General features: G+C 50.2%; 1 long non-coding RNA gene across 1 annotated transcript; it reads right to left on the reverse strand.

The window, feature by feature from the left end:
* Positions 1–1247: 1247 nt before the first annotated feature.
* On the reverse strand, positions 1248–23644 carry LOC310831804. Its single transcript, XR_014557968.1, has 5 exons — positions 23394–23644; positions 20669–20911; positions 17301–19863; positions 1686–2455; positions 1248–1653 (listed from the first exon to the last, which is right to left on the reverse strand). It is a non-coding gene; the product is annotated as an uncharacterized lncRNA (long non-coding RNA).
* Positions 23645–23655: the final 11 nt, after the last annotated feature.

Consider the following 23655-nt stretch of genomic DNA (forward strand, 5'->3'; position numbering starts at 1 on the left):
CCAGTTAAACCCAGATTCCTCAACAGTGCACCGTCAAAACAAACAGCAGCACTAAACCAGGCCACAGCATTTGATAAATTGAGAGGGATTTCCTCCACAGCCCCTCCACCCTAAGTACAGAAAGCTCTCTGCAGCCGGTTTTCCTGTGTTCTGCATAGTCATCCATCTTCTCAGACGATGTTTGTTTTGTGTTTGCCAGCAAAACATATACAGTAATTTAGCTTTCCCATAATCTCCCAGCTATAATCCAGACAGATTTCTCCTGGATTTCTATTATCTAGATTTAGCAATATGTTGTTCACTGGGCAACTTAAATTGCTGCAAAGCCTTTAGTCCTCACAATAAACATATTCTGATGCCCCTGATAATGGAGACAGCGGATTGTTCTGGACATTAAGCGCATGTAAACTTGTATATTTGGAAGGGGCACAGGTTGAACAGCTGGGGCAAAGCCTGAATGGGGCCCACTAATTTCACTGCACAACAAAAGCACCATCTGATGTTTACATGAACCCATCATAATAATGAGGGGAATGAGATATAGAGGATCACCAGCAACAACTATGACATTTATTTGCAAGGAGCTTTGGAGGACAACAAATATTTTCCTTACGATTTCAAAAAGATGGAATGTGAGATGTGTTGGGTGATTGCAGGATTACAACCAAGGCTACACTCTAAACAATAGGAGTAACTCTCATGGAACAAAGTGAGTCTTACATCCGAGTAAACCTGCATAGGATTGCACTGTAAAGCAGCTCTCTTCTGAGGTCCATTCCTTATTTTGCTTTTGCAAGTCTGCCACTGGGAATTTGATAGGCTAAAGCAGGCAGAGAAGGGAGAAGCTGCTTCCAGGTGAACACAATCATGAATTGTCTTCAGATGTAAAACTCTGGGTCACTGCATAAAACACCATTTGCTTACCTTGTTTATTTTCATGCATGATGTGTCCTGTGGCATAGTTTATTATTTTTCCCATTTTATGGAGACAGAACTGAGGTTGAGCTTGGGATAGCTCAGTCAGTAGAGGACGAGGAAAAAAGTGCGTCTTATGGAGCGAAAAATATGGTAATTCATTCTGGAGGTTTGTTCTTAACCTGAAACTGTTCTTAATCTGAAGCACCACTTTAGCTAATAGGGTCTCCCACTGCCACCGCGCTGCCGGAGCACGATTTCTGTTCTCATCCTGAAGCAAAGTTCTTAACCCAAGGTACTATTGCTGGGTTAGCGGAGTCTGTAACCTGAAGCGTTTGTAACCCAAGGTACCACTGTACTAGTAAAGTTTGACATGCAGGAGCTACAGTAATCATGACAGCTCTCATAGTTAGGCCCCCAAAAGGGAACCAAAACCAGCAGGAAGTTGTGCTTCCAAAGAGCAGCAGTTTATTAGGGCCAGCTGCAATGACCGGTAACATGACCTGGCAGAAGGTGCAGTAGTGGTGAGCATGCTGAACTTGGCTGGGGAAACCTGGGCTCACTTGACGGAGTGATGTTGGGCAGGTCATTGCCTAAGCCTAGTCTTCTCCAGGGGGGAGAATAATGAGGATAAAGTGAGATAGCCTACTCTAACTCTTAGGTCAAGGGAGGAAGGGTAGGAAACAAATGTAAACAGCATTAAAGCACCATGTGGTTCACAGGTTGCCATTTCACATGCTAATGAGACAAATTTTAAACTATTTCACAACATTTTGGGCAATAAAGTTATTGCCCAGCTGTGGATTTTGGACCAACACATCTTTGTTTGTACGGACCAGCATGTCTGCTGTTGCTTTCAGAAAAACATTTAGAATGTTAATGATGACACTTTTCCTGTGCTCAAAATAATGTTATGTTGGTACCTAACGCCTGGGAAAAGTGAAGGCTGTGTTTGGCAATATAAAGTCCTGGAAGATATCTGTGTGGCAGGTCCTGGTGACCTAAAGGCAGACAGAAGGTTCTGCAAGGAATCAAGAGAGTCACTCTATACTGTGAGCAGCTAGATCTATAGCTGAGCTAGAAAGTGTTCTGACTCCAGAGGCAGCAGAGCCACACCAAAGTCAGCAGCTTTTTATATATATATTATTTATTTGACACTTTTGCTATACGAGGAAGGAAACAATATGGAAAATAGTACAGTCAACAAGTGGACAACATCAGCAATACTTCTGCCAAATACAATCTGGTTAAATTATTATATTTATTATTTAGATTAATAGCCTGCCCATCAGTTCAAGCTCTCAGGGCAGGTTCAACAAAACCATTTAAATAACAATTAAAGGTTAAACCCCTAATTCAAGATTTCAGCAACACTACTTACTGCTACCATTACACTTATACGCCACCTTTTTTCCAAGGAGCACAGGGTGGTGTCGATGGTTCTCCCACTCTGCATTTTACCCTCATGATAACCCAGTGTGTAGCTGAGAGACGGGTTAAGCCCAAGGCTAACCAGTGAGCTTCATGACTGAGAAGGGGCCTGAAACAAAAATAAACCAGAATAGAATCAAATAAACTATACTATGTCAAAATAGACTTCCCGCCATTTCCCAATGTACTTTACATTTACAATATTGAATGTACTTATACTTATTACCTTACTTTTAATATATTTTCTAATACTTTCTCATAACATCGTAACATTTTTCCTTATTTATTTTAAAAAAAAATCCTTCCAGTAGCACCTTAAAGACCAACTAAGTCAGTTCTTGGTATGAGCTTTCGTGTGCATGCACACTTCTTCAGATACACTGAAACAGAAGTTTCCAGACCCTTCTATATAGTGAGAAGGTGGGGAGGGGTATTACTCAGAAGGGTGGTGGGAATGGGTGATTGGCAGATAGCTGTGATGAGCCTGTTGACGACTCTTAACGACTGCAATAGGTCTTACAGGAAAAAGCAAGGGGTGAAAAGGTGAAAAATGGCTTTGTCATGTATAATGAGATAAGAATCCAAGGTCTTTGTTCATGTTATGTAGTGAAGTTTCACCCTGGGCCAGCAGGGGGATACTGTATATAGTTTTCACTCAGGTCTGTAGATAGTTTTCACTCAGGTCCACATCAGTTATTTTAGGCGGGAACTCTGGGCTGTTGTTGCTACAATGTTGACAGCCAGCTGCCTATAAAAGCAGGCCGGCTGAGCTGTTTGCAGTCAGTTCTATTCCAGCTTACAAAATAAAGAGCTACTTGGAGAAATCACTGTGCCGTCTGCTATGTCAACCCACAACTTAACACTGGCGACGAAGGTGGGATCGATGGACATCAGAGCACAGCCAGATGCGGCCAGCCTCTGAACTGAGCTGAATCACAGAGCGAAATCACTGAGCGAAATCACTGGACAGAACCAATTCAGAGCTGACTGTTCTGACTAAGAGCACTGTGTTCCATCCATCGCCCTTCACGCCGGCATCGGAATCATGGCTTCACTTGTGCCTCTACCGCCGTTTGCGCCAGCCTCTGAATCATGGGACTCCTACCTCGCTCGGTTCGACTGCTACCTTCAAGCCAACGAGCTGACAGCAGTATCAAAGGATCGGAAGCGGGGCCTATTCCTCAGCCTCTGTGGGCCTGAGGTGTTTGAGACGGCCCGAGCATTGGTTGCGCCTGAAGCAGTCCAGGCAACACCATGGGACACGATCCAAGAGAAGCTCCACAACCACTACGCACCAAAGCCGTCCAATATTGCTGCCCGCCATGCGTTCTACCACCGGAACCAGGCAGAGGGGGAGTCAATCAACAACTACACCACCGCCCTGCGACAGGCTGCAATGCACTGTGAGTTCCGAGACTTAGACGATGCCCTGATGGATCGAATCGTCTGCGGGGTCCGGGACATCCGTCTGCAACGGCGTCTCCTCGCCAAGCCAGACCTCACGCTACAGAAAGCCATTGAGGAGGCTGTGGCCTCAGAAGCTGCTGAACGCTCCGCCCAGGAGATCCGCAAGTCCAGCAGCCCGCGTCTTGCTAGGGAGCCAGTTCCGGTGCATCATGAAGAGGCCAACAGTGATGAGGCATCCTCCAGTGAAGGCGATGACGTGCACCAGGCAAAGCGGGAGCGCAGAAAGTTCCAACAGAAGTCCAAGGGCCAACCGGAATGTGCCGGCTGCGGAGGCAACCATTCCCGTGCCAAGTGTCGATTTAGAGACGCCATCTGTAGGAAGTGTTCCAGAAGGGGCCACATTGCTAAGGTCTGCTGATCGGCTCCGTCTGACACCCCCCCTTCATCGACTCGCAAGTCCAAGTCTTCACTCCAGTCTGCCAAGGAAAGTTGTTTCGCTCTCACCAACTGCCGCTGCCCGTCTGGAACCACGATTGGCCAAACCGACTCGCCTACGCGACGCAAGCTGAACGTCACGGTGCTCATTGAAGGAGCTCCATGTGACATGGAGATCGACACCGGGTCTGCCCTGTCCATCGTGTCATGGAGCACCATCAAAAGACTGGTACTGTGCTGGTCCCTGGGGTAAGGTACCGTGGGCGTAAGCAGAGTCCACACGAAGAGGGGCGAGGTCCGAGGCGGAGAGCCGGGCGGGGAACAGGAACGCTGGAACAGGAGGCCGAGCAGGGAACAGGAGCACCGGATGGTCAGGAACAGGAGGCCGAGCAGGGGTCAGGAACACAGGAAGGTCCGAAGCCAACAACGACGTTGCTCCCACAACCTGGGACCGGGCTGACTAAGCTTTTATCCTCTTCTAAGGCCGGGGGCGGCCCCGGCCCCCAGGAGCCCCACCTCCTCTGGCCTTAAGGCGAGCACTCCTCCTGGGAGCAACCAGTTCCCTTCGCCTCTCTGCCCTAAGCCTCTGCAGATCAGACTAAGGTTTTGGAAAAAAATTAACAAATGTGGAAAGAGAAAGATTCCAAGAGGTAACTGGTCTAATTATGGCAAAAAAAGTGAAGTACCTGGGAATTAATATGACATCTAAAAATGTGAACTTATTTAAAGACAATTATGATAAGTGCTGGGCGGAGATAAGGAAAGATTTAGAAATATGGTCGAACTTGAAGCTTTCCTTGCTAGGCCGAATTGCTGTGATTAAAATGAATGTATTGCCTAGAATGTTATTTCTGTTTCAGACATTACAAATTGTGGATAAATTTAACTGTTTCAAGAAGTGGCAGAAAGATATATCTAAATTTGTCTGGCAGGGCAAAAAGCCCAGAATAAACTTTAAGATACTTACTGACTCAAAAGAAAGAGGGGGTTTTGCCCTGCCGGACTTAAGACTGTATTATGAATCGGCAGCCTTCTGCTGGTTGAAAGACTGGCTACTACTTGAAAATGCAGACATTTTGGATTTGGAAGGTTTTAATAATATGTTTGGTTGGCATGCATATATTTGGTATGACAAGGTTAAGGTTCACAAGGGCTTTAAAAACCATATTGTTAGGAAAGCACTGTATAATGTTTGGACTCGGTACAAGGATTTGCTGGAAAATAAAACTCCCAGGTGGCTATCACCAATGGAGGCTAAAGAGGTGAATAAACTTAATATGAGAACTAACTGGCCGAAATACACTGAGATTTTAGAATTCAAAAGTGGTGAATTTAAATTACAGAGTTTTGAGAAAATTAAGTCTAAGGTACAAGATTGGCTCCATTATTTTCAAATAATGGAGGCCTTTAAACAAGACAGGAAACTCGGATTCCAGGTGGAAAAGTCGAAATTGGAAACTGAATTGTTAGAACCAAATACTAAGAACCTATCAAGAATGTATAACTTGTTGTTGAAGTGGAATACAATTGATGAGACAGTTAAGTCAGCTATGGTTAGATGGGCGCAGGACTTAGGTCATGATATTATGTTTGCTGACTGGGAACAGTTGTGGACCACAGGTATTAAATTTACGGCATGTAATGCCTTAAGAGAAAACATTATGAAAATGATTTACAGGTGGTACATGACCCCAGTCAAGCTTGCGAAGATTTACCATCTGCCCAATAACAAATGTTGGAAATGTAATGAGACCGAAGGCACCTTCTTCCACCTTTGGTGGACCTGCCCAAAGATTAAAGCCTTTTTGGGAAATGATCTATAACGAAATTAAGAAAGTACTTAAGTGCACTTTTCATAAGAAACCGGAGGCTTTCCTCTTGGGCATGGTCGGCCAATTGGTGCCAAGGAGGGATAAGATCTTTTTTATGTACGCCACAACGGCAGCAAGGATTCTTCTAGCAAAATATTGGAAGACACAAGAGCTACCCACGCTGGAAGAGTGGCAGGCTAAAGTGATTGACTACATGGGACTGGCAGAATTGACTGGCAGAATTTGCGACCAAGAGAAAGAGACTGTGGAGGAAGATTGGAAGAAATTTAAAGTATATCTTAAAAATGGCTATAAACTGGAGGAGTGTTAAAGTGTCAAGGGAAAGGAAGATGTATAATTACAGCTATGCTTATCTTTTTCTTTTTTGATTTAAAGCGAATTTGAAATGAGAACAAGTTAAATTTTAATTGACTAAAAGGATTGCTGGAAAATTTGTAAAATTAGGATGCAAAAAGGGAAGGTATGGGGAAGTCTGAGAAAAGAGGCTTATGAAAATGAGGTTAAGAATGTAAAATCTATGTATTTGTTGTGTTTTTTATGTGTTTGTTGTGTCTTGTTTGGTGTTGCTTTGTTGTAAAAAATTGAAAAACCAATAAAAATTATTATAAAAAAAAAAGCCTCTGCAGATCAGGAGAGGCCGAAGGGTTACTGGGCCCTGGAGGAAGCTCACCTGACGCCACTGAGTCCTCAAGCACCTCTGGGGCCAGAAGGGTTTCACCTGGGGCCAGCTCCTGGTGCTCTGCCACAGGTGCAGGCTCTTCAGCATCTAGGCCTTGCCCCAGTTCAGCCGGCCCTGGAGGCGGGGACTCCTGTGCAGGCTGGGATTCCTCTGGTTCATCCTCTGAATCGGAATCCCAGGCCATCACACCATCCCCCCTCCCAGGCCCCCCCCTCAACCGAGGGTCCGGACCCGGCTTGCCGGGGTACGTCGCATGGAACTCTCGGAGGCAGGCAGGTGCGTGGATGTTGGCTGCTGGTTCCCAGGAACGGTCCTCCGGTCCGTACCCCTTCCAGTCAATGAGATACTGCAGCTTCCCCCTGCGGTATCGGGAGTCCAGGATGCGTTCCACCTCGTACTCAGGCTCTCCCTGAACCAACACTGGCTGCGGTCGGGGACGGTTCGGGTGGAACTCGTCGGGTGGGGCCACCGGACTCAGAAGGGACCTGTGGAAGACCGGGTGAACCTTCAGGGTTGCGGGTAACCGGAGACGGAATGCCACAGGAGAGACTTGGTCCACGATAGGGAACGGGCCGGTGAAGCGGGCGTCCAACTTCCGCGAAGGTCGAGAGGGGTGGAGGTGGCGAGTGGAGAGCCAAACCAGGTCACCGACGCGAAGTTCCAGCCCCACCTGGCGGTGGCGGTCGGCCTGGGCTTTGTACGCTTCCTTGGCCTGGTGCAGTTGCTCCACCAAAAGCTGTTGCTGGGACTGGAGCTCTTGTAGCCACTCCGTCACCGCCGGGACTGCGGAAGCCGGCAGCACATCTGGAAACAGCCGTGGATGATAACCGTAACTGGCCTGGAACGGGGTCTGCTGGGTGGACGCATTCACCGCGTTGTTGTAGGCGAACTCCGCCAATGCCAGGTGGTCGACCCAGTCATCCTGCTGGTAGCTGCAGTAACACCGGAGGTACTGCTCCAGCACCGCGTTCGCCCGTTCCGTCTGGCCATCGGTCTGTGGGTGGTAGGCTGACGAGAGGCAGACCTCTGTCCCGAGAGTCTGGTGTAATGCTCGCCAGAACCGGGACGTGAACTGAACGCCCCGGTCGGACACCACGCGCTCAGGTAGGCCATGCAGGCGGAAGACATGCTGAAGGTACAGCTGAGCGGTTTCCTTGGCTGTGGGTACAGATGGGCAGGGGGTGCAGTGCACCATCTTGGTGAAATGGTCGGAGAAAACTAGAAGGCAGGTACAGCCACGAGACGGGGGTAAGTCCACTACAAAGTCCAACGAAACCGTGTGCCAAGGACGTCGTGGAACTGGCAATGGCTGAAGTAGGCCGGGGGGTCGCCCAGTAGGGCCCTTGGCGCGCCGGCAGACCTCACAACCAGCAACGTAGCGAGCCATGTCAGCCTTCAGGCGGGGCCACCAAAACTCACGACTTACCAGATGGGTGGTCTGATACCGTCCAAAGTGCCCCGCTGCTGGGGCATCATGAGCCATCCGGAGAACCTCCAGCCGCAGTGGCCCTGGCGGGATATACAGACGACCGTGGTGCAGCAGAAGGCCCTGATGCAGGACCAGCCCCGGATACTGAGGACTGGACCCTTCAGCCATCTCCCGGAGTCGTTCCTGGGCCCAAGCGTCGACCCGCTGCTGTTCCCGCACCCGAGCCTGCAGTGGCTCCGCCTCCTGGGTGGCCAGGAATGCAGCTGGAGGTAGGATCGTGGTGGGTACTGCTTGCTGTACCATGTCTGCGTTGTCTTCAGGTTTCCGGGACAGGGCATCCGCTTTCTGGTTCTGAGAGCTAGGGATATAGCGGATCCGGAACTGGAACCGGGAAAAGAACAACGCCCACCGGATCTGTCTTTGGTTCAGCTTGCGGGTGGTCTGGAGGTACTCCAGGTTCCGGTGGTCGGTTCTCACCTCCACCGGATGTCGTGCCCCCTCAAGATGGTGGCGCCAGACCTCAAAGGCCACCTTGATGGCCAGTAGTTCCCGCTCCCACACAGTATAGTTACGCTCCGCTGGTAGGAGCTGGCGGGAATAGAAGGCACAGGGTAAGAGTGGCGCTTCAGGTCCATTCTGTTGAGACAGGACGGCACCGAGAGCCATACTGGAGGCGTCGGTCTCCACCACAAAGGGTCGAGAGGGGTCAGGGTGTTGTAAGATTGGCGCCCTCTGGAAACAGGCCTTCAACCCCTGAAACGCCTCCTCTGCCTCCTTGTCCCAGGAAAACGGCGTCTTTGGGCGCAGTAGCCGGGTCAACGGGGTGGTGCGATGAGCATAATCTGCAATGAAGGTCCGGTAGTAGTTGGCGAACCCCAGGAAACGCTGTAGGTCCTTGCGGTTCCGGGGTGCCGCCCATTCTCGAACCGCTGCCACCTTCCCAGGGTCCATCCGCACCCCATCTGGAGAGAGCCGGTGACCAAGGAAGTCCACAGTCCGCTGATGGAACTCGCACTTGCTGAGCTTTGCGTACAAACGGTGCTCACGCAAGCGCTGCAGCACGGTCCGGACATGTCCCTCATGGCGAGCCGGGTCACGGGAGTAAACCAGTATGTCATCCAAGTACACCACCACGTACTTGTCTAACAAGTCCTGGAACACGTGGTTGATGTAGCGTTGGAACACAGCAGGCGCATTGCACAAACCGAAAGGCATAACCAAGTATTCGAACTGCCCGTACCGGGTCCCAAACGCTGTCTTCCACTCATCCCCGGCTCGGATCCGAATCAAGTTGTAGGCCCCCCGGAGGTCCAGCTTGGTGAACACCTGTGCCCCTTGCACCCGCTCCAGCAACTCCGAGATAAGGGGCAAGGGGTACCGGTCTGGGATGGTAATTTTGTTCAGGGCTCGGTAATCATGGCAAGGGCGGAGTTCCCCACATTTCTTCTTAACAAAGAGCACTGGTGCCGCGGTAGGCGAGGTGGAAGGCCTAATGAACCCACGCTCCAGGTTCTTGCGCAAGAAGTCCTGCAAAGCCTTGCGCTCTGGCTCTGTTAGAGAATATAAGCGACTCACTGGTAAAGGCGCTCCGGGTTGGAGGTCTATGCCGCAGTCAAAAGGCCAATGCGGCGGCAGCTGGTCTGCCCCCCGTTCCTCGAACACGTCCTGGTAGTCCTGGTACACGGCTGGGAGCGTGGGTGCTGCCTCCTCCGTGGGCGCGGCCGCCAGCATCTCGGATTGAGCATGGGAACATGGGTCTGGGAAGTGCACAGTCCGTTTGACCCAGTCAATCTGAACGTTGTGAGCTTCCAGCCACTCCATCCCGAGCACTAGGGGGAACCGGGGCATAGAGGCAATGTCCAAAGTTCGCAACTCCCAGTGCTGCTGGAGACACAGGACCAGGGGCTGGGTCTCCTGAGTAACGGCACCCGAATGCAGGAGCCGTCCGTCAATTGCCTCCACCTGTACCGGTTCTGGCTTGTTCCGAAGTGGCACCTGATGATGAGCGGCAAAGGCAGCGTCCATATAGGAGCGGGTTGCCCCCGAATCTACCAGAGTGTGGGTAAGAATCCAGGGCTCACCTGGAGGGTAGAGACGCACCGGAACCATGAGATGTCGCAATTCCACTAGCGAGGGCCCCTCTTGCATGGTTTGGGATCCCAGGTTGCTAGGGCCTTCGGCTACCGAGGTTGGCGGTTTTCCTGCGACTGGCATCTTCTCGGGACAGGATCAGGCGTAATGTCCACTCCCACCGCAGTAAAGACACAGGTTCCCCTCCCGACGCCGCGTCTTCTCCGAGGGGGAGAGGCGAGGTCGCACAGCCCCGAGTTGCGTTGGCTCGTCCGGCAACTCAGCTGTGGGCGTGGACCTGCTGGGAAGGACTGGAGCCAGGAGCCGGGAGTGCTGGCGGTCCCGGGCCTGGCGACGGTCCTCCAACCGATCGTCTATCTGCAGGCTCCGCTGAATAAGGGCGTCCAGCGTGGTGGGACGATCCATCATGGCCAGCTGGTCCAGTATCTCATCCAAAAGCCCCTCAAGATACTGGTCCCGAAGTGCAGAGTTATTCCAATACAAGTCTTGCGCCAACAACCGAAATTCCATGGTGTAGGCGGCCGCAGTAGACTTGCCCTGTTTCAAACGCCTAATTGCCCGGTTGGCCTGACTCTCCTTCTGGGGGTTGCCGAACGCGGCCTCCAAATGGTTGCAAAACCCCATATAGTCTGCCAGCAAGGGGGAGTCTTGCCTGAGTAGCGGCAACGCCCACTTGGCCGCCTGGTCCTTTAACAAACTAATCAAAAAGTGCACCTTGGTGCGGTCGTCAGGAAAGTTCCGGGCTCGCCCCTGAATATACAGCTTGGCCTGGGCAAGGAACATGGGAAAGCTGGCCGGGGCCCCATCAAATTTCTCAGGCAAAGCCACTGGGTACTTGCCAGGAGCCGGGGCGTTGGCTCCAGGAGCCGGTAGGGCTTCCAAGCGCTGCTGAAGTGTCGTAACCGCGTCGCTGATCTGCTGCACGGTGTGAGTCAAGGCCTGGTTCTCCTGGGCCAAAGCCACCAGCGCAGCAGCCTGGTCAGCCATGGCCTCTGGCTCTTCCCGAACGCACCCCAACGAAGGGGGAGTGCGGGTGTGGCGGGAGCAAACTGTGCTGGTCCCTGGGGTAAGGTACCGTGGGCGTAAGCAGAGTCCACACAAAGAGGGGCGAGGTCCGAGGCGGAGAGCCGGGCGGGGAACAGGAACGCTGGAACAGGAGACCGAGCAGGGAACAGGAACACCGGATGATCAGGAACAGGAGGCCGAGCAGGGAACAGGAGCACCGGATGGTCAGGAACAGGAGGCCGAGCAGGGGTCAGGAACACAGGAAGGTCCGAAGCCAACAACGACATTGCTCCCGCAACCTGGGACCGGGCTGACTAAGCTTTTAGCCTCTTCTAAGGCCGGGGGCGGTCCCGGCCCCCAGGAGCCCCGCCTCCTCTGGCCTTAAGGCGAGCACTCCTCCTGGGAGCAACCAGTTCCCTTCGCCTCTCTGCCCTAAGCCTCTGCAGATCAGGAGAGGCCCAAGGGTTACTGGGCCCTGGAGGAGGCTCACCTGACGCCACTGAGTCCTCAAGCACCTCTGGGGCCAGAAGGGTTTCACCTGGGGCCAGCTCCTGGTGCTCTGCCACAGGTGCAGGCTCTTCAGCATCTAGGCCTTGCCCCAGTTCAGCCGGCCCTGGAGGCGGGGACTCCTGTGCAGGCTGGGATTCTTCTGGTTCATCCTCTGAATCGGAATCCCAGGCCATCACAGGTACCCAGAGTGTCCAAAAGGCAACTCGACTCTCACCGCGTACACCTGAGAGACTACCAGGGAAACGACATTCCCGTGGTAGGTGTTGGCCGGTTCCGGATCGCCTTCAAGGATTTTTCGGGCCTGCTCCGGTTGGTGGTGGTCGAAGGTCAGCGGCCAAGCCTCCTAGGGCTAGACTGGTTTGATGCCCTCGGCCTGGAAGTCACCGGCATCAACTGCATCTCTAACGCAGAGACTGAGGGTCTGGTCAAAGACTTTGCCGAGGTTTTTGACGGCACCTTGGGGCAATATACAGGTACGCCCATCTCCTTTAGCCGTGATCCACAAGTCGCCCCCATCAAGCTAAAGCCACGCCGGGTTCCCTTTGCTCTCAAGGCTAAGGTGGACGAACAACTGGACAAACTGATCGCCCAAGGAGTTTTGGAGCCGGTTGACCACACCAAGTGGGAAACCCCCATAGTCACGCCTGTCAAGCCAGATGGGTCGGTGAGAATCTGCGCTGACTACAAGTGCACGATCAACAAGGCACTTCAGCAGCACGCTTATCCGGTTCCTGTTGTCCAACACCTGCTGCATTCCCTGGGTGAGGGTAAGGTCTTCGCTAAGCTGGACCTTGCCCAAGCCTATCAACAACTGCCAGTCGATGATGCCACTGCTGAAGGCCAGACGATCGTCACCCACCGGGGGGCATTCCGTTGCCGCCGGTTGCAGTTCGGGGTGAGTGTGGCTCCTGGCATTTTCCAAAGCCTTATGGAGCGTCTCCTGCAAGGGCTTCCGGGCGTGGTACCATATTTTGATGATGTCTTGGTGTCTACAGACTCACACCAGCAGCTGTTTGAGCGCCTCCATGCCATGCTGACCAGGTTCCAAGAGGCCGGGCTCAAGGTAAAGAGGGAGAAGTGCCAGATTGCCGTTCCACAGGTAGAGTTCCTGGGCTATCTTATCAATGCCTCTGGCCTTCACCCGACCACATCCAAGATCCACGCTATCCAGCAGGCCCCCCACCCCAAAGAACAAGACGGAGTTGCAGGCGTTCCTGGGGCTGCTGAACTTTTATAACATGTTCCTGCCCCACAAAGCCACAGTGGCTGAGCCTCTTCACCGACTCCTTAGCACTAAGACGCCTTGGGCCTAGGGTCATCGGGAGATGGCGGCCTTCAACGCGGTCAAGGCTCTCCTTTCATCAGACAGTGTGCTGGTACAGTACAGTGAATCCAGGCCGCTGGTCCTTGCCTGCGACGCCTCACCTTTTGGCATCGGTGCTGTCCTTAGTCACCGTTTTCCAGATGGAAGAGAAGCACCGCTTGCCTACTTTTCCAGGACGCTATCTCAGACGGAACGGAATTACAGCCAGCTCGACAAGGATGCACTGGCACTTGTGGCTGGAGTGAAGAGGTTCCATGAATACCTCTATGGCAGGACTTTTGACCTCATCACTGACCACAAGCCACTCCTGGGCCTCCTCGCCGGTGATCGTCCAACTCCACCGGTCCTCTCGCCACGCATGCTGCGATGGACTGTTTTCCTGGCTGCCTACCACTACCGGCTCATCCATCGCCCGGGGAAATCGATGGGCCATGCCGACGCCCTCAGCCATTGCCCTCTTCCAGCATTTGTGGAAGACCCGGCTCCAGCTTCATTGCTCCCTCTGATTGAGGATCTTCCGGCAGCGCCTGTATCGGCTGCCACTGTGGCCTCCGCGTCTGCCCAGGATCGCACCATCAGCCGGGTGCTCACCTGGGTGTGGAGGGGGTGGCCACAAGGGCCTTTTGCATCGGAGTTCCAGCCCTTCGCAACCAGACAACATGAACTCTCAGCTCATCGCGGCTGTCTGCTGTGGGGAGACCGCGTCGTGATTCCCCAGGGACTCCATCAGCGCGTCCTGGAGGCTCTGCACGTTGGCCACCCGGGAATTGTCAAAATGAAGGCGTTGGCTCGGTGTTACGTCTGGTGGCCTAATATGGACGATGCCATCACTGCCTGGGTGTCCGCCTGTCAAGCGTGCCAAGAGTCGAGGCCTGCACCACCGGCAGCTAAGGGACACACCTGGGAGACGCCAAAGACACCCTGGTCGAGGGTGCACATCGACCTGGCTGGCCCCTCTCACGGCTGGACCTTTATGGTAGTGGTGGACGCCTATTCCAAATGGCTGGAGGTCGCCCTGATGCCCTCCACCACTACCGAAGCTGTCATCCGGGTGCTGCGAGGCCTGTTTGCAACGCATGGGTGTCCTGATGTCCTTGTCTCTGACAACGGACCGCAGTTCACGTCAGGCACGTTTGAGCGGTATCTTTTGGGACTGGGCATCCGCCATGCCCTAACGGCACCCTTTCATCCATCCAGCAACGGGCAAGCGGAAAGAATGGTGCGCTCGGCAAAAGAGGCACTGGCGCGCCTGGACCGGGGAGACTGGCATGAGCGGGTCGCCGAATACTTGTTCGTGCAACACATCACCCCTCATGTGGCCACAGGGAGGAGTCCTGCTGAACTGCTTATGGGCCGCCGCCTCAGGTCACCGCTCGACCGGCTACACCCGGACTTTGCCGTGGCTGAACCCCCAGGCTGTGCCAACCCGCCGCGGTCATTTGTCCCAGGAAACCAGGTCTTTGCCCGGAACTATGTGGGGGACATTCCTTGGGTGCCAACCACAGTAGTGGGAGTCACTGGACCTCGCTCGTACCAGGTGGCACTCAAAGACGGACGCTTGTGGCGACGGCACATAGACCAGCTTAGGCGCAGGGTTGGGGACTTGGACACTACCGAGGTGCCCCCAACTGCGCTTGCGGCTCCAGAAGAGACACGTACAGATGGCGAGGCCCCACCTAAACCTCCCTCGCAAACTGCCAGCGTGGAGCCGAACCAAACCACTCCACTTGCGGAGGCTCCACCCACAGCATCGGATCCAGGGGAGGTGGTTCCAACGCCACCTAGGGTCGCACCATAGCCTCAGCAAGAACTGTGTGGCCCTCCGGACTTGGCTACCAGTCCCCGGCGGTCTGGCAGAGTTCCCAAGCGCCCAACTTATTTAAAGGACTATGTTGTTGGACATGTATCACTGTTGGTCTAAGTATGGGAAATGTAACCGATATGCTTTTGTGCCCAATTGAACCATTACGCGTAGTGCTGTATATAAGGAAACCATTACGATTGTAACTAACGCCTTATCTCGGTGGGGAGGGGTGTTATGTAGTGAAGTTTCACCCTGGGCCAGCAGGGGGATACTGTATATAGTTTTCACTCAGGTCTGCAGATAGTTTTCACTCAGGTCCACGTCAGTTATTTTAGGCGGGAACTCTGGGCTGTTGTTGCTACAATGTTGACAGCCGGCTGCCTATAAAAGCAGGCCGGCTGAGCTGTTTGCAGTCAGTTCTATTCCAGCTTACAAAATAAAGAGCTACTTGGAGAAATCGCTGTGCCGTCTGCTATGTCAACCCACAACTTAACAGTTCAGACCAGGTTTCTCCATGGTTTTAAGTTTGGTGATAAGTTGCAATTCAGCAGCTTCTCTTTCCAGTCTATTTCTGAAATTCCTTTGTAGTAAAACAGCTACTTTGAGATCTTGTATAGAATGTCCTGGGAGATTGAAGTGTTCTCCTACTGGTTTCTCTGGAATCACAAGACTGGTTTCTCTGGAATCAGGAATCACAAGACAGAGAAACCAGTAGGAGAACACTTCAATCTCCCAGGACATTCTATACAAGATCTCAAAGTAACTTCCTTATTTATGTTTGATTTACACACAGGTCATTCAAACGCTGCCATAGATGTTATGTCGTTATTGTAAATATCCCATTTTTGAGTGGATGGCTGTTTTGTATTTCCCCTTAATCCATTTGTTAGTTGAGCCATTTCTGCATAGTCTAGTGACTTATTCTGCCATTTCCTTACTGTTGGTACTTTCCCTCCTTTCTAAATTGATGCCATTAGTAGCTGGCCAGCGACTGTTTCATATAAAAAGATTTCTCTTATATTTTTCGGGATATCACTGCCTAGAATTTCAAGCAGAAATGGTTTATTTTTGTTAGACAGTACAAGAAAAGAGTACATATAAGTACAAGTTTAAATAAATATTTAATGGTATAATTATTTAAGGTTATCATCATCATCATCATTACCTTTTCTGTGTACGTGTATTTAAGATTGTGTATGATATCCATGGATTCCAATTAATAATAATAAAAAGGGGGAGAGAGAAGGGGCTTGAAACACTGGTCTCCAAGGTCCTCACCCAACATCCTAAATATTACACCACACAGGTTTGACACTGCAAAGGGAGAAGGCAGCAAGCTTTTACGTCACTCATCCACCCCAAAGGCATAAGCAAAGAGGTGCCTCTTGATCTGGTGATGGAAAACACAAAAGGATGCATCTCTAAGGGGAAGAAGTTCCATAACCTGGGGGCCACCACAGAGAAGGCCCTCTCATAATAAAGGCTGGGTAGTGGGAAAGTTTATGGAAGAAGAAACTACAGTGCCCAGCATGGCCAACAGTCATGGGATGTTGGGAGTTGTAACCCAACAATATTTGGAGAGCACTTGGCTACCACCCTTGCCGTACTGGCTAAACTGATATTGAAATAATATACGTTGGTAATGGAGATACAAGCGGCAAAATTAACTCATTAAGAGATACACCACCCCCTTTTGGAATTGCATTGCTCTGCCCCAGGCAGACTGCTAAACTACCGGTGCAGTTCATGCTCATACATTCCTAGGGTTGCTTCTGAAATTATGCCTTCTGATCACAGAGGGCGGGGGTGAGGGCTGGGCCAAAGGGAAATGGGTTGTAGCCAGCCTTGCAGGACTAAAGAGTGAGACAAAGTTGGTGATCGTTCAGTATATTTTACTAACTCAACCAAATTGGTTTCATAGATTGTGCAGCTGTCAGTATGGAGTTGCTTTCTTGCGCAGGCATAAAAACAATAGTAGGCTAGGTTTCTCTCCTTGTCTGAGAGTGTGCACTTATCAAATGCACTTTTTAGTTCTCCTGGCTTGAGTTCAGAGCAGCTCTCTTCTCTGGTTGCCAAAGACAGAGGGAGGGGAACCCAAATTTAGCTTGGCCCTCGTTATCGGTGGGGTGGCTAAATTTATCCTTAGACTGGCTGCTCTGTCGAGCCAATTTCTCCTTGTCTAACCTGCTCTAAACTGTAGTGTGAGAAACTATACACACACTAATCCCCCCCCCCCTTAATTCTTTCTCAAGCAATGCAATACAAAATTGTTTGGGCTGAATAAGTTTTCAGTTCATAGATCTGATATTGTCAGAGGCTCCAATGCTTAGTATATATTTTAACGTGACTCCCTTCCGCTTCGTAATTGTGCTTTCCAGTGCAAACTAAAAGGTATGTAAAGGAATTTATTTGTATTTATTTATTTAAATAATTACTACCTGCTCTTCATTGTTCACACAAGACCAGAGCAAGGGAAAACACTGAAATACAATAAAGCGATTATTTCATTTAAATACAATTTAGTATAAAATCAAGCAGCATACTAACGGCATAACTACATCAGTCAAGTGAGGGGCACTACTTTAACCAAATGCTTGGGTGAATAGCCATGTATTTACCTCCATTAGCATTGGTGCTGCTTGCATCTGAGAGGAGGGGGGCACTGCAGAATCAGGGTGCTGCCACTGCTGAGAGTGCCATTGCATTATATCTCAGAGAACTGTGGCACCATGAGGACACCCCCCCCCCTGACCTCAAAGTCAGGGCAGGTATATAAGGGAGCAGGTGGTCTTTCAGGTATCTAGGTTCCAAGCCATGTAGGGCTTCTGCTGTCAAAGCCTGCACTTTAAATCTGGCTCGATAATGTATTGGCAGCCAGTACTGAGCTGTCAACACATGTGTTATATATTAAAGGTGAGCTGTCCCTACAGGCAGCGTCTGAATCTAAGGCAACTCCACACAGAGTGAATTGCAATAATCCAGCAGTGAACTTAACCAATGCATGAACCAGAGAAGCCAGACCACCCACAAGGGCCTTGGCCTGTTTGTGTGTCTGGTTCATCCTTCAAGGACTCAGGGTCTGGCAGCAGGTCAGGGCTAGGCATGGCAGAGGCCTTTTGCAATGTGCCTCCCATCTTCTGAGGAAGGTGCAGAGGGTGGCAGCACAAGAATAGGCCTTTACAGGGGTGGCTCCCCAGTTATGGAATGTTTCTTAGAGAGAGCTGCCAGGCACCATTATTAATAAATGTGACCATTATTTACAACATTATTAACAACTTTAATTGTTGTAACCTGCCCTGGGGCCTTAGGGTAGAGGGGCGAGTAAATAGCTGTAGTAACAGCAACAACAGCTTTTAGACACCAAAGACATTCCTGTTCTTTACTTTGTTTACTCCTGTTCTTTCTTTCTTTCTTTCTTTCTTTCTTTCTTTCTTTCTTTCTTTCAGGGATCCTCAAATATGAATTTTAGTAGGGTGGGAAAGGATTTGCACTTTTTTTGTTATTGCCTAATGAACACCTTTAGTCGATTGATGTTCTGTTACTTTTTTGGTATATTTTAAAATGTACATCATACCTGCTTTTATAATTGTATGTCATTTTAAGACACTATTGTAGTAAGTAATGAATAAATGCAATTAATAGTAATACTGTTTCCCAGAACTGAGCTCTGCTTTGACCTTGAATAAGTGTCAACTGAGGAATTGGCTCTTCTGGATAGAAGGGACCTGCAAATAATTAGAAACACCAATTCTGCCACCCCACCCCAGTATCCAGAGCATTTTAGAGCTAGTTATCAGACCAAACTCTCACCAGCTTCCTTAAGAAATGCCTTTATTGAACTGCGTTTCCAAGTGATGCCCACTGCAGTCTTGGATGGCCGCTACAACAACATCCCATACCAAAATAGACTTTGAATTTGTGGTCAGCCTCGGGTGAAAGACATCACTCATTATCTGTTAGCCTGCCCCTTATATAAAGACCTGATTGCTTTCTGAAACCTTTGCTCATATAAGCAAGCAGATACACCCTGGTAGAAATGATCTGGTTTCTTTGAGCGACAATAATAGCTTCATAACACAGGGTGGTTCTCTATGCACTGGCTGCAAGAAAAAAAATCACTATAAATTATTGTGGTGATTTGGAGGTTTAATTTGAAATCAAGAAGGATTTGAGTTTGTTGGTGTCTCTGATAACCCCTCTCTTACAGCATGGATGTTGGCTCATATTATGGATCTGTATTGTTTTATTGGTACTGTTTGTCATGGTCTTCGGCTAAAACAATAAACTTATATGAAATTGAAAATCAATAATAATAGAGCCAGGGCAAAATAAAAAATTAAAAGACAATTTAAAAATAGCATCAAATACATTAAAAAGTTTCACACAGTGGTACCTCTGATTACGAACTTAATTCGCTCCAGAGGTCCTTTCTTAACCTGAAACCGTTCTTAACATGAGGTACCACTTTAGCTAATGGGGCCTCCCTCTGCCGCCGGCACACGATTTCTGTTCTCATCCTGAGGTAAAGTTCTTAACCCGAGGTACCACTTCCGGGTTAATGGAGTCTGTAACCCGAAGTGTTTGTAACCCGAGGTACCACTGTATTTTGGTAAGGTGAATCCCCCACCCCTCTCTAAATTTCACTGACACCAGCAGTTAATGGGAAGCTGCCAACTGAGTAATGCCTAGCAGTCTGTAGTGTAGCACACAGGACACAAGGGACCAAGCCCTGGGACTTCCCCTGCAAAAGAAGGAGCAATGACATCACCTGCCAGAGTCGTACCAGGCCAACTGGCACATTTTCCTTCCTCTAGCAAGTGACTGAGGTGGTAATAAGGATTTCAAGTTTGCTTCTGAGTCCCAACAGCTGCTTTTCAGGCCTTAACCTTGGAGGCTGAAGGTTGCAATGAGGAACTCTTGTGCTTCAACACTCACCATAACACTATTGCTGAAAGCTAGCTGGAGTCTGCATTGGCAATTATAATAGATATTTATAGGATTCTGTATTCTATAGTGATAATATACTACTACTACTACTACTACTACTACTACTAATTTATTTGTACCCCACTCGGGGCGGCTTCCAACAGAACACTAAAATACAATAACCTATTAAACATTAAAAGCTTCCCTAAACATGGCTGCCTTCAGATGTCTTCTAAAAGTTTGGTACAGTGGTACCTCAGGTTACATACACTTCAGGTTACATACGCAGGTTACATCAGGTTACACTCCGCTAACCCAGAAATAGTGCTTCAGGTTAAGAACTTTGCTTCAGGATAAGAACAGAAATCAGGCTCTGGCGGCGTGGCGGCAGCAGGAGGCCCCATTAGCTAAAGTGGTGCTTCAGGTTAAGAACAGTTTCAGGTTAGGAACGGACCTCTGGAACGAATTAAGTACTTAACCTGACGTACCACTGTAGTTGTTTTTCTCTTTGACATCTGGTGGGAGGGCGTTCCACAGGGCGGGTGCCACTACCGAGAAGGCCCTCTGCCTGGTTCCCTGTAACTTGGCTTCTCGCAGCGAGGGAACCGCCAGAAGGCCCTCGGCGCTGGACCTCAGTGTCCGGGCAGAACGATGGAGGTGGAGATGCTCCTTCAGGTATACTGGGTCGAGGCCGTTTAGGGCTTTAAAGGTCAGCACCAACACTTTGAATTGTGCTCAGAAATGTACTGGGAGCCAGTGTAGGTCTTTCAAGACCGGTGTTATATAGTGATGTTTCCTCTTTGGCTTGAAAGACCTCTTTGGCTTCCAACAGAACACTAAAATACTAAGTCTTTCAAGACCGGTGTAGGTCTTTCAAGACCAGTGTTATATAGTGATGTTTCCTCTTTGGCTTGCTGAATCTGTGCCATGGTGGGGAGCTCCCGTTGCTCTGTCCCAGCTTCTGCCAACCTCGCAGTTCGAAAGCACACCAGCACAAGTAGATAAATAGGTACCGCTGCGGCAGGAAGGTAAACGGCATTTCCATGCGCTCTGATTTCTGTCACGGTGTTCTGTTGTGCCAGAAGCAATTTAGCCATGCTGGCCATATCACCCGGAAAGCTGTCTGGGGACAAAGGTGTACACACACACACACAGGTCACAGGGTGGTTTACAATACAAAAATACAGAAATACATAACATAGTAAGTAACAAACCAAAACAACCCCCCTAGTTTAAAAGGTCAAAAATTGCTTTATTAGCCAAAGGCCTGGGAGAAGAGGAATGTTTTTGTCTGGTGCCTAAATACATGTAATGAAGGCACCAGGCAAGCCTCCCTGGGGAGAGCATTTCACAAATGGGAAGCCACTGCAGAAAAGGCCTGTTCTCATGTTCCCACCCTTCAGACCTCTCATGGAGGAGGCACACAAACAAGGGCCTCAGATAATGATTGCAGGGTCTGGGTCAGTTCATTTGGGAAGAGATGCTGTTTCTGGAAAAATAATTAAAATTGGAGAAGGAAAGGGAATGGTAATGACTTTTGCAAATATGTATTGTATAAAATGATTGAATTATCAAAAAAATGTTATTATTTGGCATATATTGGTACATAACATCATTGAATTATTTTTTAATATATTTGTTTGGGGGCATTTATAGCCTTCCTAATAACTGAAGTTTGCGAGGTGGCTTAGAGTACATTTTAAAATGCAATAAAGTAGATAGGATTTTATTATGCAGGGGGCAAAGTTGTATACAACACTCCCCCCAGTCTCCCGGAGGCTGCTGAGAGCAAGGAGTGCTTGAACTGTAGCTGGCAGTATTCAGCTGACCAAGGTAGGGCAGAAGACAGGGCTGCTAGTATTTATTCAAGGCATGACCAGCCCAGGGGCTTCGGCCTGCCAGTCATCACAAGGCCCAAAGTGGTACACGCCCTTCTTCCCAGGTGCCAAGGGGAGGCAGTGGTCGTAGGTGGGACAACACAACCACACAGCTACAGGAGATGTCAAGTGGTAAGGATGCTTCCAAGGGGAGGGGCTATGCCCTGCCTGGGTATAAATGGTGTTACGTGGGAGCCACGTCAGCACCCTTCAAAAGCTGCTGGACTCATCAGCCCCAGCAGATGTGGCCATTAATTTGAGAGGATGGGAGTTCTGGTCCAGCAACATCTGGAGAGTACCATATCGGCTACCCCTTATGGTCATGAAAGAGAAAAAGCTTTTCAGAACAGTGCTCTTTCCCCAAGTCCCAAAGGAGCTGAGGAAGAACCATTCACCACAGGAAAGAGAAGCCAAATGTCCTGCATGACACCTGTGCTCTTCTCCTCCAACTTTGTGGCTGGGAAAGGTGTCTTCCTGAGACAGAAACCCAGTGTTAGGGTCATAACTTCCAGAGGACTGATGTGCTTCTTCCCCTCCTTGAATTGGCTCTTTATTGGAGCTTTAGCCTTCAAACAGCTTCCCAGAAAGCATTGCTCTTCCTGAAAACTGGCCTTTCTCTCTGGAATCTGTTAGGGAGCAGGATGGAAATGGGGACCCCAGAATTTTAGACCAACTACAGGCCAGACACGGGGCAAATACTGCCCAGTGCACGAGAAGTTTTCTGCACACTTCTCTCCTCCAGCCCGCTGTTATAGGGGAGCCCACCAAGAGCAAGCCCAGAAGAAGCTGTCTTATCCCAAGTCACACCTTTGGTTCATCCGCCTGTGTTTCGCTACCATGCTGACTTACAGCTCTCCATGGTTTCGGTGAGCTGAGTGGCGATTTTAATCTTGCCCCCCTCCCATCCCAGTCAGACATTTTCATCACCAAGCTAGCTCTCCAAAAAGAGCCAGTTAAATGCTAATGGCACTATCAGAACCCGAGAGCATCCCAAACTTGAACTTGGCTTCCAGCCTTTAGAAGGTGTTCCTTCTTCACATAAGGCACAGTCAACCATTGGGACTTGCTACCAAAGAGAGTTGGTGATGGTTGTGGGCTAGATCTGTGCTACTCAAAGTGCTGGTCCACAGACCAGTGCCAGTCTGTGAGCCATAGGCTGCTGGTTCACAGTGACTCCTCTGCAGGCCAGCTTGGGTGGGATGCTTTAGGGGCCAAATATGGTACCGGTTCCTGGTACAATGAATATTTTTTTTGCCAGTCCATATCAGATAGCTTGACATGGTTTCAAAAGGGCCTTTGACACACTCATGGAAGCCAATTGCTCTTAGCCAAGGTCTCTAACTGCAACCTCCATGCTCAGAGACAGTATACCACAAATGGGGGTAAAAACGATGTGTGACCACCTTTGCTCAGGAATTCCTCACTGTCCTTCTGTTGTGGAGGAAAGATGGACACCACAGAGCCCTTTGGCCGCTGCCAGCAAGGCAAATCCTCAGGTGCCCAATGGCTCTCCTGTGTCATAATTCATGTGATCTCAGGTGGTGCGATCCACTGCAGTCTACTCAGAAGCAGCATGGAATCCGAGGCTGCAATTCCCGACCCACATTCTCGCCTATGCTGAACGCCACGGGGCAGGTGCAGGAGCGCGACGCTGCTTCCAAGCCGCGTTCCCTCGCGCTCTGGAGTTCTGCAGGCAGAAGACGACGAGTAGAAGTCGAGGCACCTTACCTTGGCATCAAGTCCCGCTGCGTTCCGCTGGCCGGCTGCTCCTTGCCAAGAAGCGAGCCCCCCTCAATGCGCGGGATTGAAGCAGCCTCCCTCGTGCCTTCCTCTTCGCCGGGGGCGGTTCCTCCGAAGCATGCCTAGGGATGCCAGCAGCCGGTCTCTCCTTCCGGGCAGCAGAGCAGGAGCAGCGACAGTGGCACCGGACCCTGGGAGGCAGCGAACACCTCCGACGGCCGGGGCGCTTGGGGGGCACCCATCTCTCCGG

Source organism: Podarcis gaigeae (genome assembly GCF_964106915.1).
Source record: "Podarcis gaigeae genome assembly, chromosome: 14".
In the NCBI taxonomy this organism is placed as follows: Eukaryota; Metazoa; Chordata; class Lepidosauria; order Squamata; family Lacertidae; genus Podarcis; species Podarcis gaigeae.